This window comes from Galeopterus variegatus, unplaced genomic scaffold (genome assembly GCF_000696425.1).
Source record: "Galeopterus variegatus unplaced genomic scaffold, G_variegatus-3.0.2 Scaffold7613, whole genome shotgun sequence".
NCBI classification, from domain to species: Eukaryota; Metazoa; Chordata; class Mammalia; order Dermoptera; family Cynocephalidae; genus Galeopterus; species Galeopterus variegatus.
Genome location: NW_007733724.1, coordinates 47,953 through 61,641, shown reverse-complemented (window position 1 = coordinate 61,641; position 13,689 = coordinate 47,953). Strand labels below are relative to the sequence as shown.

At 39.4% G+C, this 13,689-nt stretch overlaps 1 long non-coding RNA gene across 1 annotated transcript in view; it reads right to left on the bottom strand.

Annotated features, from left to right (window-relative positions):
- Nucleotides 1–2,428: 2,428 nt before the first annotated feature.
- LOC103607653 overlaps nt 2,429–13,689 on the bottom strand; it is a 19,154-nt gene continuing 7,893 nt past the window's right edge. Inside the window, exon 3 of the long non-coding RNA XR_551985.1 lies at nt 2,429–2,497. This is a non-coding gene — a long non-coding RNA (uncharacterized LOC103607653). The remainder of the gene's footprint in view (nt 2,498–13,689) is intronic.

Genomic DNA, 13,689 nt, shown 5'->3' with positions numbered 1-13,689 from the left:
TAAAAAATAATATACTTTGTTTTCTTATATCCAAGTCCACAGCTTTAGAATTAAGAAAGATTCTTCAGATGAAAGCAAAACACCAACAATAACCATTCCTGCTATCTTTTTTCAATTGAGATTTTTCTATGATTTGTTCAGCACTGAATTCCCAACACCTAGAACTGCTTGGAATAAATAGATATTCAATAAATTTTAGGTAAATGAGTGAATTACAACTCTCACATTCATGCTAGTCATCTGACACCAATGAAAATGGATATAATAAATATTCATTTATTTATATTCATATATTTATATTATATTAAATATATTTATACTTAAATATGTTTATATTCATAAAAATAACAGGAAAGATAACAAAAACAATACCAAAAAACTTTCCTAACATGATGGTTCTTGGTTTTTTTCATTACTGTGGGAAAGGAGAGTAGAAATGTCATGAAATGGTTATCAGCAAAACTTTAGGCTACTACAATCAGAAGTGATGTCTGATAGCTCAAAAAAGGAAGTCAAATGAAGTCAATGACCCATGCAAAATAGGAGATAATTTTTTAGTCAGTGCTCAACATGGAATTTATTTTTCAGAAATAGTCATTGAAGGTAAGCAACATCCTTAAATTCTAGATCTTGGGAGGGAGCAAAATAAATGTATTACAAGCTTAGACATTCTGTTGATAAAGGCCTTCAATGAAATTAAAGCAACTTTAGACCAAAAAGACTATGAAATCTCTATAACTCATATTACAACTCTGATATAAGTAAGAAATGATGATTCAACTAAGGCTGATATTGAGTATTGATAAGTATGGAACCCAGTAGATAGAATAATGCAGAATTTCTAAATATTCCTAGTTCCTTCAGCTATTTCTCATATAATGTGGTTTCCAGCTGCTTCACCATCATGAGTACTGCTCCAAATAGGCTTCACTGTCTTAAAATGTGGCATTGAAGTAGAACACAATTTCAATGATCAATTCTATGTATCAATTTGGCTGGGTCATCGTGCTCAGATAATATGTGGTCACATTATTCTGCATGCTTTTGTGAGACTGTTTTCAGAGGAGATTAACATTTAAATCCATGGACTATGAGTAAAGCAAATTACCCTCTATAATGTAGGTAGGCCTCATTCATTCAGCCTGAATAGAACAAAAGACCGACCTCCCCAAGCAAGAGAGAATACTGCCAATAGACAGCTTTCAGACTTGAATGACCGCATCGGCTCTTCCTTGATCTCCAGTCTGCCAGCCAACCTTGTATATTTTGACTTGCCAGGCTGCCATAATCACATGAGCCAATTCCTTAAATTAAATCTCTTTTTAAATATACACATAAGCATTCTACTGGTTCTGTTCCACTGTAGAACCCTGACTCATACAACAATATGCAGATGTTTGTCCTATAAGCACAGAACATCACAGAGAGACTATCCTAGTCAGAGATAAAGTGAAATCAACAATTATTAACACAAAATGAAAGAAGAAAACCAAATATTGTTGCTTTATCTCACACAGATTTGTTACCTCTCTTCCCCTGGGTGACAGAGCCACAAAAGGATTACTCAAAGCCCATTTCTTCCAAGCAGTGAAAGACCCCAAAGGGGTTAATCTCCCAAAACCCTCAAGAGTGAGGCATTCCTTCCTTAGGAAATTAACCATGAATTAGGGTTCTCTACCCACATTTATTTTCCAGACCAGGAAGTTACAGAAAAAGAACATAGGTGGGGTAATAGTTTAACAATAGAGGATGGTAACAAGCAAAGTCACATTCCACAATGCAACTTGGAAAAGGTTAAGTTGATCCATCAACAAAAGCTTGACCTTAGCAAACACTGTTTTTCCCTACATCAATTTCCCAGTATCTTTACACATCAATCAGTAACTTGTCTGTCCTTGAGCCAGCAACCTTGCTGTGTTACAATTCTTTATCTCACAACAGAGACTTTTAGCCTAGGGAAAGTTTCCTATCTTTTGCAAGGTTAACATTTTATATGTACTTTTAAGAAGTTAGGCTAAGGGCTGGCCCCATGGCTTACTTGGGAGAGTGCAGTGCTGGTAGTGCTGAGGCCGCGAGTTCGGATCCCATACAGGGATGGCCGGTGTGCTCACTGGCTGAGCATGGTGTGGACGACACCAAGCCAAGGGTTGCGATCCCCTTACTGGTCAGGAAAAAAAAAAAAAAAAAGAAGTTAGGCTAAACCTGAAACTACAGAGAACTAGATTCTGTGAAATATATTTGCTTTATAAATGTAAGTATACTCCACAAAATATAAACCTGGGGGTGGAGGGAGAAAGGGAGAAAAAAAGATTACATTTGCTTTCTTAGCTGACACATCAGTTAAGTCATATTTGAGCTTATTTAAAAAACAAAAACAAAGATAAAAAACTTTGTTTAAAGTCAAGATAATAAAAATATATCAACCTACCTGCTTCTCGAGAATCCAGTCATCATGCTCCCTGCACCCATCTAGAAAGCACTTTTATTCCAGGTTGACCTGTAACATGGAGTACTTTTTTGGAATACCCCTCTTTGTGTGTTGCTATAATTTCCAAATGACATGTTTTGTTTGCCATAACTACCTTCCAAGCCAATAGAAAGTCCCATTGCCTAGAAGTGGAGTTTATTTCCAGGCCCCCTTTCATCCAACCTGGTTAACTGAGCCTTGCTCAGCCGTATATATCACATACTATGTCCCATCCCTTACTCTGAATGAATGTGATATCTACATGTAAATATTTGTACACAGTCATTCATTCATTCAAACATATTTATTTAGTACCTGGTATGTGCCAAAACAGATACAGTCCTGCCTTCGTAGTTCTCATATTTTAGTCGTGAAGGTAGATAATCAATAAAGGAATAAATTATGATAAATGTTATGATGGTAATACATGAAATGCTGTGAGAAAAAAGAGGCACCCTTTAAACTGAGACCTGAAGATGAAAATTTAAAAAAATGAGGGAAGAGCATTTCAGAAAACAAGTACAAAAGCTATGAGGTAAGGAAAACTTGGAGTACTGTATTTAGAAAATACCAGAAAAATCTATATGGTTGAATACAGAGATTGATAGAAATGGTTGACAATGAGTTAGGAAACATAAGCAGAGATCAGATCATAAAGGGCTATATAATGAATTTATTTGGGCAAAGAATAGAGCCCTCCTGAACTTGGAAATATGACTACCTTCTTAGAAAGTGAAACCAGGAAAGATCAAAGCATTTTGAACAAGAATCACCACCTGTGGAAGTGGCTACAAGCAGAACAAAAAGTGCATGTATATGTGGCTGGAGAATTTGAGAAATGTATATTTCCAGGGTAACTAAAATATAGACATAGAGAAGAATGATTATCATATGATTATAACTTAACCTGAAACATAATCAATGATATAGAACGCTGCCAGAAGAAGAAATCTGTCAATAAGTCTAAAATGTTCCTTAAAAGTACTTCTCCAGCCATCATTTGGTGTGAGGGATGGGAGGTTGTGGACAAAGAGGAAAGGGGATTAATGGCTTGAGTTCTCAATATCTTCTGTCAGTGCTTCAGCACAAGTAGTTCTGCTGTCATCTGTTTTGTACACTGGACTTCCATTTTAAGGAAGTGAAAAACATTTTGAAAACTGAATTTGAAAGCAGTTTTCCAATACAAGCACACGCATACATATCACCAATTATATTCTCCATATATATAGTATAAATATTATATGAGGGTACTTAAAAAGGTCATGGAAAAATATAATTAAAAGATGACATGGATCTTTCCATGAGTTTTTGAAGTACCAGTATATATATATATATGTTATATATACACATATGTATATATACATAAATACATATATGTTATATATTATATACATATGTGTATATGTATATATATCCCCCCTTCCTCTCTGTCTTACTCTCCCTCTAGTCTCATTCTCTCTCTGTCTCTGTCTCTCTCTTTCTCTCTCCATACACACACACACACACACACACACACACACACACACACACACCTGACACCTGGGCACCCCCCCATTATTCCTTTCTCTAGAGAGAGAGAAAGAGCAAGAGAGAGAGAAAGAGAGAGAGGGAGGGGAAAAAAGGGCAGGAGGGAGGGGGTACCCAGCTATACAAAGTATTTGATCATTTAGCAGAAATATCCAGACAGAGGAAATGAATGCATAAGAGTACATGGTTTGATGAAATTAGTCATTAATATCACCCAACAGATTATTTCTGCTCTTATTCCATGCCCACAAACAACGTTCTGACAGAAGTTGGCTTTCCATGAAAGAATACATTGATACTCAGCAAGAGTTTCTGATCCATATAGCATTAATATTTCACCATCAGTACATCAATGTGATTTATAAATCAGTGCCGAGTTAGTTGGGTTAGTGTCTATCAGTGTTCCAAGCCTGATTTGAATTTCTGCACTTGAAAAACTAAGTATCAGTGCGCAGAATGCAATCTACCTCTGAACTGCCACACAGACTTCCTAACAGTGACCAGTGAATCTCTCCCTGTGACTTCTATGGCTGGTCCCTTTTCCAACTACTACTAAAGGAACTAGAAAATTTCATTCACTTAAAGAGACCAGGCACAGTAGGAACCCATACTTACTAGCACTGTAATACAATAGGAAAGTAACTTCATACCGATTTCATAGAAAAAGAAGCATAGTGGCTTAAAGAGAGACATGCAGTTTTAGCACTTGAACTGTATTTATCATAGAATAGAGAATGTTAAGGGTTAGATCTCAAAGTTCCTCATGTCCAACCCCTTACTTTTAAAAATGACAAGATGACAAGGGAGGTGTGAAAGATTGGATGATTTGCCCAAAAACAGCTGGGATACCTGAGCTAAAGCTCTTTCCACTATGATAACTGCCTACCTCACAGTAATAGTTGCTCACACTCTCAGCTCAAAGTTCCTCATGTCCAACCCCTTACTTTTAAAAATGACAAGATGACAAGGGAGGTGTGGAAGATTGGATGATTTGCCCAAAAACAGCTGGGATACCTGAGCTAAACCTCTTTCCACTATGATAACTGCCTACCTCACAGTAATAGTTGCTCACACTCTCAGTCTTCTTGCAGCCATAGACATTTCACATTCTCATTCTATTCAATGATAGGTTAATTAAAAAATGAAATTGTTTCCTAAGAAATAAGAAGAGATATTTCACCTTCTATGAAACTTTCTCCTTTCTATTATGAGCAATAAATAGGTATTTAGTCAATTCCAGCCCATACAGCAACCAAAGTGATCCTTTTACAAAGAAAGTCATTCTTCTTGAGATTCACTATTGCCCTTCTGCTTAAAACCCTGAAGTACCTTTCAACCACTAATAGTAAAAGCCAAGTTCCTCCAATGGCCTAAAAAGCCCTACACCTCCGTGCTCAACTCTGTTCCTGCCACACTGTCTTCCTTGCTGTTCCTCAAATAATACACCAAATACCTTCCTGCCTTTGGGTCTCTATAGTGCATATCAAAGCAATCAAGAATGTATTGACAAAGAATACTACTTATTTGGTATTAAACTTTCAATTTTCTTGGTTATAAGCCTGATATATTCTCTGGTATAGTGTTCTGAAATACTGCCACAAAATGAGAAACTAAGAATCTAGAAAGTCTAAGAGTGTGTGTGTGTGTGTCTTTTTTTAAAATAAGAATTAGATTACTGAGGTGTCTAAAAAGTCATTTTTATTTTTTAACTTATTTTTATAGCAGTTTTAGCTTTGCAGAAAATTTGAGCAGAAAGTACAGATAGTTTCCATACCCTCCCTACCCACATGCATAATATATCCTATTAATGACATGTTAGTGTGTTACATTTATTACCATTATGAATTAATATTGACACATTATTGCTAATTTTATATTAGCATTCCATCTTTGTATTGTACAGTTCTATGGGTTTTGCCTAATGCATAATGTCATGTATTAACTATTACAATATCATACAGAATAGTTTTGCTGCCATAAAAATCCTCTGTGCTCCACCTATATCTGATGAGCAGTCATAACTAAATACATTGTATCAGTCCGTTTCTGTTGCTTATAACAGAATACCTGAAACTGGGTAATTGATAAAGAAATGAAATTTATTTCTTACAGTTTGAGGGCTGGGAAGTCCACATTCCAGGGAACACATCTGGTGAGGGCTTTCTTGGTGGTGGCTTTACAGCAGCACACGGAATCATATAACAAGAATGGCTGAGCAAGAGAGAGCTAACTTGCCCACTTGCTCTCCTTTTAAAACCATCAGAACCACACCTTTACTCCATGAATGAATCAATCCATTCTCAAGGGTACAGTCCTCACAATCTAATTACTTCTTAAAAGGCTCACCTTTAAATGCCATAATAGGATTTCTTACCCCTAACATTATTACAGTGGTGATTAATACATGAATCTTTGGGGGATACAATTCAACCCACAGCATAGCTGAAAATATGCACACTAACCTATTCCATATCAGTATTACACACATCCTTCCACTATTTTTTCCCAAACAATCATGATAGATTTATTCTGAAATTTCTTCACCCTATTTGCCAGTCTTTTTTTGTAAACAAAGATAAACATGGAAGAAATACTGGCTGAGACTAGCACTGCAGATGGCCACTACATATGGCCAAACATTGCACATCTCCAGGAGTGCCACATACATCGTGCATGGATTATGATGTAAATGCACCACCACTCTGCTCCCTCACCTTGGAGTTGTGCAATGTTCACCTCTGAGTCTATTCAGAACTAACTGGCCCAGATTGGAACTAAAATTAGTGATCCTTCCTCTTGGAAAAAGTAACTCAAACTTACTAAGCTAATCAGTCCTGGACAATGAGATATAAACTGATTTACATTAAAATAATCTCTTCAAAACATTTGCCAGTTACTAAAAAATGGAGAAGGTGTTTGAGACACAAATACCCTAAAATGACTCTAGATGATAGGTCACAGTTTCTCGTCCCTCAATCTTTCTTTAGTTGGCAGGTTTTTCTGGCAAAGAGTATAAAATTTGATACCATAATGATCTTATAGCACCCTCAAGTGGATTAGACTGACACTGTTTTTCTTGATGAGATGTGTTGGTCTGTGATATGAAAAAGAAAGAGGGAAGGTGGTACAATCCTTTCAGACAAAGACTACTGTAATAAACAAAGATGTACCAACCCTTATCAGAAAGGCTTGTAGTTTGACTTGTTTCTCTAAAAATGAGGATGGATTTTTGGCTAACCTAGCCGTACTGTCCATGTAGTATTCTTCACTCTTCCTTGAGTTACTTCAGGGTGGCTTTAAATAGAATTTTAAATATTATACAGATAACTATGTTATATGGCAGCAAAGCTGTAGCCTAAACCATTTGCACCATATGCTTAGGAATAAAAGCAAGTGGCCCCATTACTGGAAGAAGGGTTCAAGGCTATCTTTCGATATTCACATAATAATGGATATTTGTGTTAGTCAGGGTTCACCAGAGAAAAAGAACAATAGGAGATATATACATATATATCATGAAGAACTGGCTCACACAATTATGGAGGATTACAGAGGCTGAGAAGTCCTATGACCTCTTATCTGCAAGCGGGAGACCCAGGAAAACTGGTGATGTAATTCAGTCTGAGCCCAAAGGCCTGAGAACCAGGGGAGCTGATAATGTAAATCCCAGATTGAGGGCATGAGAAGTCCCAGCTCAACAGCAAGACAGGGAGAAAAAGGCAAATTCCTCCTTCCTTTAGATGTAATTCAGTCTGAGCCCAAAGGCCTGAGAACCAGGGGAGCTGATAATGTAAATCCCAGGTTGAGGGCATGAGAAGTCCCAGCTCAACAGCAAGACAGGGAGAAAAAGGCAAATTCCTCCTTCCTTTACCTTTTCTATTCAGGCCCTCAACAGATTGGATGATGCCCACCTACACTGGGTAGGGCAATCTACAATACTGAGTTCACAGATTCAAATGCTAATTCCACCTGGAAACACTCTCACAGACACACCCAGAAGTAATGTTTAACCAGCCATCTGGACATCCCCTGATCCAGTCAAGTTGACACATAAAAATAACTATCACAATATTTTAGAAACCAATTAAGTTCCATATGTATATATTTAAAAATTACATCATTAAGGACTAAGATGACCCTCTAAATTGCACAGTATGGTAGAAAGAGTACTAGATATAGTATAAACAACGTGGATCCTAAAGTTAGTCTCTGAACAACAAAAACATTTATTAACCTCTTCTTATTTGTTTCTTCATTTTTAAAATAGCAGAACAGAAAGGGCAAAGGATATTAGTTGGTGGCTTCTTAGTGCATTAGTCAAGACTCTCAGCTCCATATAATGAATTTACTCAAGCTGACATAAGCAAAACTATAATAATAATAAATTTCAAGAAAAAAAAGAGGGGAGTTGGAGAAGAACAAAGCTGGAGGACTGACACTGTCTGATTTCAAGACTTACTATGAAGCTACAGAAATCAAGAAAATGTGGTATGGGCAAAAGAACAGACAAATAGATTGATGGAATGGAATAGAGAGCCCAGAAATAGACTCACATAAGTACAGTCAACTGACCTTTGACAAAGGTGCAAAGGCACTACAACCAAGAAAAGATAGTCTTTTCAACAGCAGTGCTGGAACAACTGAGCATCCACATGCAGAAAAATGAATATACACACAAATCTTATTCCTTCACAAAAATCAACTTGAAATGGATCATAGATCTAAATGTAAAGTGCAAAAGTATAAAATTCCTAGAAGATAATATAGAAGAAAACCTAGATGACCTTAAGTTTGGTGATGACTTTTTAGATACAATACCAAAGGCACGATCCATGAAAGAATTGACATGCTAGACCTCAATAAAATTAAAAATTTTTACTCTGCAAAAGATAACATCAAGAGAATAAAAAGACAAACCACAGGCTAAGAGAAAATATTTGCAAAAGACATATACAAAGAACTCTTAAAACTCAACAATAAGAAAAAACTACCCAATTTAAAAAATGGGCCAAAGACTTTAACAGGCAGCACAGCAAAGAAGATATACAGAAGGCAAATAAGCATATGAAAAGATGTTTCACATCATATGTCATCAGGGTAATGCAAATTAAAACAACAATGAGATATCACAAAATACCTATTAGAATGGTCAATATCCAGAACACAGACAACACCAAAGCCAGTGATGATGTGGAGCAACAGGAACTCTCATTCATTGCTGGTGGGAATGCAAAATGGTACACCTACTTTGAAAGATAGCTGGGTCCTTTCTAACAAAACTAAACATGCTCTTACCATATGACCCAGCAATCACACTGTTTGGTTTTTACCCAAAGATGATGAAAACTTATGCTCACACAGAACATTCCACATGGATGTTTAGAGCAGCTTTATTCATAATTGCCAAAACTTGGAAACAACCAAGATGTCCTTTAGTGTGCAACTGAATAAACTATCATATATTCAGACAATGAAATATTATTCAAACACTAAAGAGAAATGAGCTATCAAGCTGTGAAAAGACATGGAGGAAACTTAAATCCATATTACAGAGTGAAAGAAACCAGTCTGGGGGACTGGAGCAAGATGGTCGACTAGAAAAATCTAACACTTATCTGTCCCAAAAAGACAGAGAAAACAATGAATACACAACAACACTTGGACAGAAATAACTAAGAGCAGGAACACATCAAAGAAGAATAAGAGATGCTAGTGAGTGCAGAAACTCAGGACAGTCACATAAGAGAATGGAATAAAATTCCTGGCCTCGACCACCCCATTCTCCAGCCAAGAGCAGCAAGGACCCAGGAGGATTTTTTGCCTACAGGAGGGAAGTGAGCAAGCACAGCACCATGGGCTTGGCAGTCCAAACCAAGGGAAGTTGCATTGTCCTTACAGGCTGTGCACCCAGTTGTGGGGAGTTGTGGGGAGTTGTTGGGAGCTGATGTGACTGCATTGATCCAGGGAGAGAATTCACACTGAGCCACCCCCATACCCCAGGTCCCAGCCTGCAGCAGCAGTTCTCATTTTGGGATCAGAGCCAATTCCGAAGTGCATTTTGAGTTGGGGTCCAATAGCCCTCGTGGTTCCACAGCCCTGAGGGCCCATCATTGCACTGGGTCACTTGCACCCAAGTCCATTCAGCATCCTGTGCCCTGGAAACAGGCGGTCCAGTACAGAGAAGGGGGCTACCTTTGGGACAGAGAGGGTCAGTGCCCACACTTTCCAGAGCCAGAAAGCCAACTTACCAGGGCCTTTAGCCAATGCTGGTGGCCCCACCCTCATTGGTGAAGTGTCCTTGCAATTCTCACAGCCACACAAAGGCACTCCACAGCCCCAGCAGACAGGCGCAGATCTGTGCAATGCAGTGGAGGCCCCACATGCCTATCTCTAGGGCACAGACCCTACCTGTAGCAGTACTGAGAGCTGTCTGCCCTCTGAAGAGGGGCCCAGCAGCTCTCTTGGGGGTACAGTGGCCCACCTACCCCCCAGCAACCTCACATAGGGCAACCTACCACAGCTGAGGAATTGCAGAGTGACTTGGTGCCTCTCTTGGGGTTACAGGGGCCTGCCCACAATCACAGCAACCTTGCCCACAGTGGCCCACTTCAGCCAAGCAGCTGCAGAGGAACCTAGCATCTCTCTTGGGGGTACCTCACATAGGGCAACCTACCACAGCTGAGGAATTGCAGAGTGACTTGGTGCCTCTCTTGGGCTTACAGGGGCCTGCCCACAATCACAGCAACCTTGCCCACAGTGGCCCACTTCAGCCAAGCAGCTGCAGAGGAACCTAGCATCTCTCTTGGGGGTGCAGGGTTCCACAAACAACCACAGCAACTGGCCCACTGAGGCTGAGGAGCTGCAAAGAGATGCAAGATCTCTCTTGGGGCACAGTGTCCTGCCCACAACCACAGTGGCCTTGCCCACAGTGGTCGCTCCAACTAAACAGCTACAGAAGGCCCCAGCATCCCTCTTGGGGACACAAGGTCCTGCCCTCAATCCCAGAGGTCTTACCCATAGTGACCCACTCCAGCTGAGGAGCTGCAGAGTGAGGCAAATTCCTCTTGGGGGCTAACATTCCCACCTAAAACTGCTACCACCTTGCCCAGAGTGACTGACTCCACTAGTGGTGCTGCAGAGCAACCTAGTATCACTCTTGAGGGTGCAAGGCCCCACCCATGAACCCAGTGACTTCATCCAGAGCAATCCACATCAACTGTAAAACTGCAGAGCACCCCAGCATCTCTCTATGAGGCACAGGTTCCCACCTATGGCCATAGTGACTTGGCACAGTGACATCACCTTTAGCTGCACAACTACAGGGCACCTCAACACCTACTTTTGGGGTACAGAACCCGGTCCAAAACCTCAGTGACGCCACTGAGTCACCCACTCCAGCTGAGAAGCTGCTGAGCACCTCATTGTTTCCCTCACAGTCCAAGGTCCTAATCTCAACACCCCCAAATCCTACCCAGGGTCTCCCATTTAAGCTGGGGAGCTGCAGAACATCCCAGTGCATTTATCAGGGACACCTGATCCTGGCCTAGGTACCAGAAAACCCACCCAGGGTCACTCATGTCTGCTGAGGAATGGCAGGGCACCCTAGCACTTCTCCCTAGAGCTCAAGACATCGCCCATGACCCTGGTGACCCAGCCAGTTCACTCACTTCAGCCAGGAACTGCCAAATACCCCAGTACCAATGCCACAGAGGCACACACAGACAACTCTGATGTTGAACAGAATCAAAGTATTCAAAGTACTCATACAGAGACTATAGTACTGTGTCTACCCAAAACTAAATCTAAAACACCCTACCCAACTGTCACTATAGAGCACATCTACAGGAGGGAGTCTCTCCCATCAGAAGCTACCCTAGAGTATTAGAAGAAGCAACTGCTCCAACAGATGCCCAGACATCAACTTAGGGATACTAGAAATTTGAAAAAAAGAAAAAGAAAAGAAAATATGACACTCCTAAAGGAATACAATAATTCTCTAGGACCAGACCACAAAGAAAAGAAAACCTACAAATTTCTGAAAAAGAATTCCAAACATGTCTTAAGGAAACTCTGTTGTATGTAAAAGTATTCAGATTGACAACACAACAAAATGAGAAAAACAAACCAGTATCTGAAGGAGGAATTCAACAAAGAGATAGATATCTTTTAAAAGAACCAAGCAGAACTCTTGAAACTGAAGAATTCATTAAATGAAGTCAAAAATACAACCAAGAGCTTAAGCAACAGGCTAGAGCAAGCAAAAGAAAGAATTTATGAACCCAAGGACAGTCTTTTTGAAACAACCCAAACAGACCAAACAAAAAACATTTAAAAAAATGAAGAAAGGCTACAAGTTCTACAAGACACCCTGAAGCATACAAACATCCAAGTTATGGGTTTCTAGAAGGGAAGGAGAAAGGAAAAAGCATTGAAAACCTATTTAATGAAATAATAACTGAAAATGTCCCAAGAATTGGGACAGATATAGGCTTCCAGATCAAAGAGGATCGGAGATCCCCAAACAGACTCAAACCAAAAATATCCTCTCTGAAACACATAGTCAAACTGCCAAAAGCATAAGTTAAAGAGAAATCTAAAAACAGCAAGAGAAAAGTGTTAAGTCACTCATAAGGAAATCCACTAGACTAACAGTAGATTTCTCAGCAGAAACTGTACAGGCCAGGAGAGAATGAGATGATATATTCAAAGAACTGAAAGAAAAGAACTGCCAGCCAAGAAGACTATATCCAGCAAAGCTATCCTTCAGAAATGAAGGAGAAAAAGTGCCCTTCCCAGAAAAACAAGAACTATGGGAATTCATAACCAAAAAACCAGCCCTACAAGAAATCCTCAAGGGAGACTGACATTTGGAATCCAAATAATGATAATCACCATCATGAATACATGAGAAAGAATAAAACCAACTGGTAGAGCAGATACACAAACAAGAAGGAGGGAAAAAAAACTAAATCTTATCCTACAACAAAATAAATAAGCACCAAAAAACAAACAAACAAAACAAAAACTTTTGTAACAAAAGTTATACAAAACAAACAAAAAAATCAATAAAATACCAGGAGTAAGGCAATACTTTTCAATAACAACCTTCAATGCAAATCAACTGAATTCCCCACTTAAAACATATAGACTGGTTGAATGAATTAAAAAACTAGACCCAACTATATGTTGCCTACAGGAAACTCACTTCACTTGTAAAAACACACACAGACTAAGAGTGAAGGGATGGAAAAAGATATACCACAAATGGACACCAAAAATGAGCAAGAGCCGATATATCAGATAAAATAGACTTTAAATCAAAAACTATAAAAAAAGACAAAAAAAGATCATTTTATAATGCTAAGGGCATTAATTCAGCAAGAGAATATAACAATCATACACATATATGCACCAAATATGAAGCACCCAGATATATACATCAAATATTATTGGACCTAAATGGGGAAATAGGTCCCAATACAATAATAGTTGGGGACTATAACATACCTCTCTCAATACTGGACAGATCGGGGCTGGCCCGGTGGCGCACTGGATAAGTGCGCCGCTTGGGAAGCGCGGCGGCGCTCCCGCCTGGGGGTTCGGATCCCACATACAGACCGGTTCCTGCTCACTGGCTGAGCGAGGCGCGGGAGCGACACCAAGGGTTGCAATCCCGTTGCCGGTCCCCGGTCCGG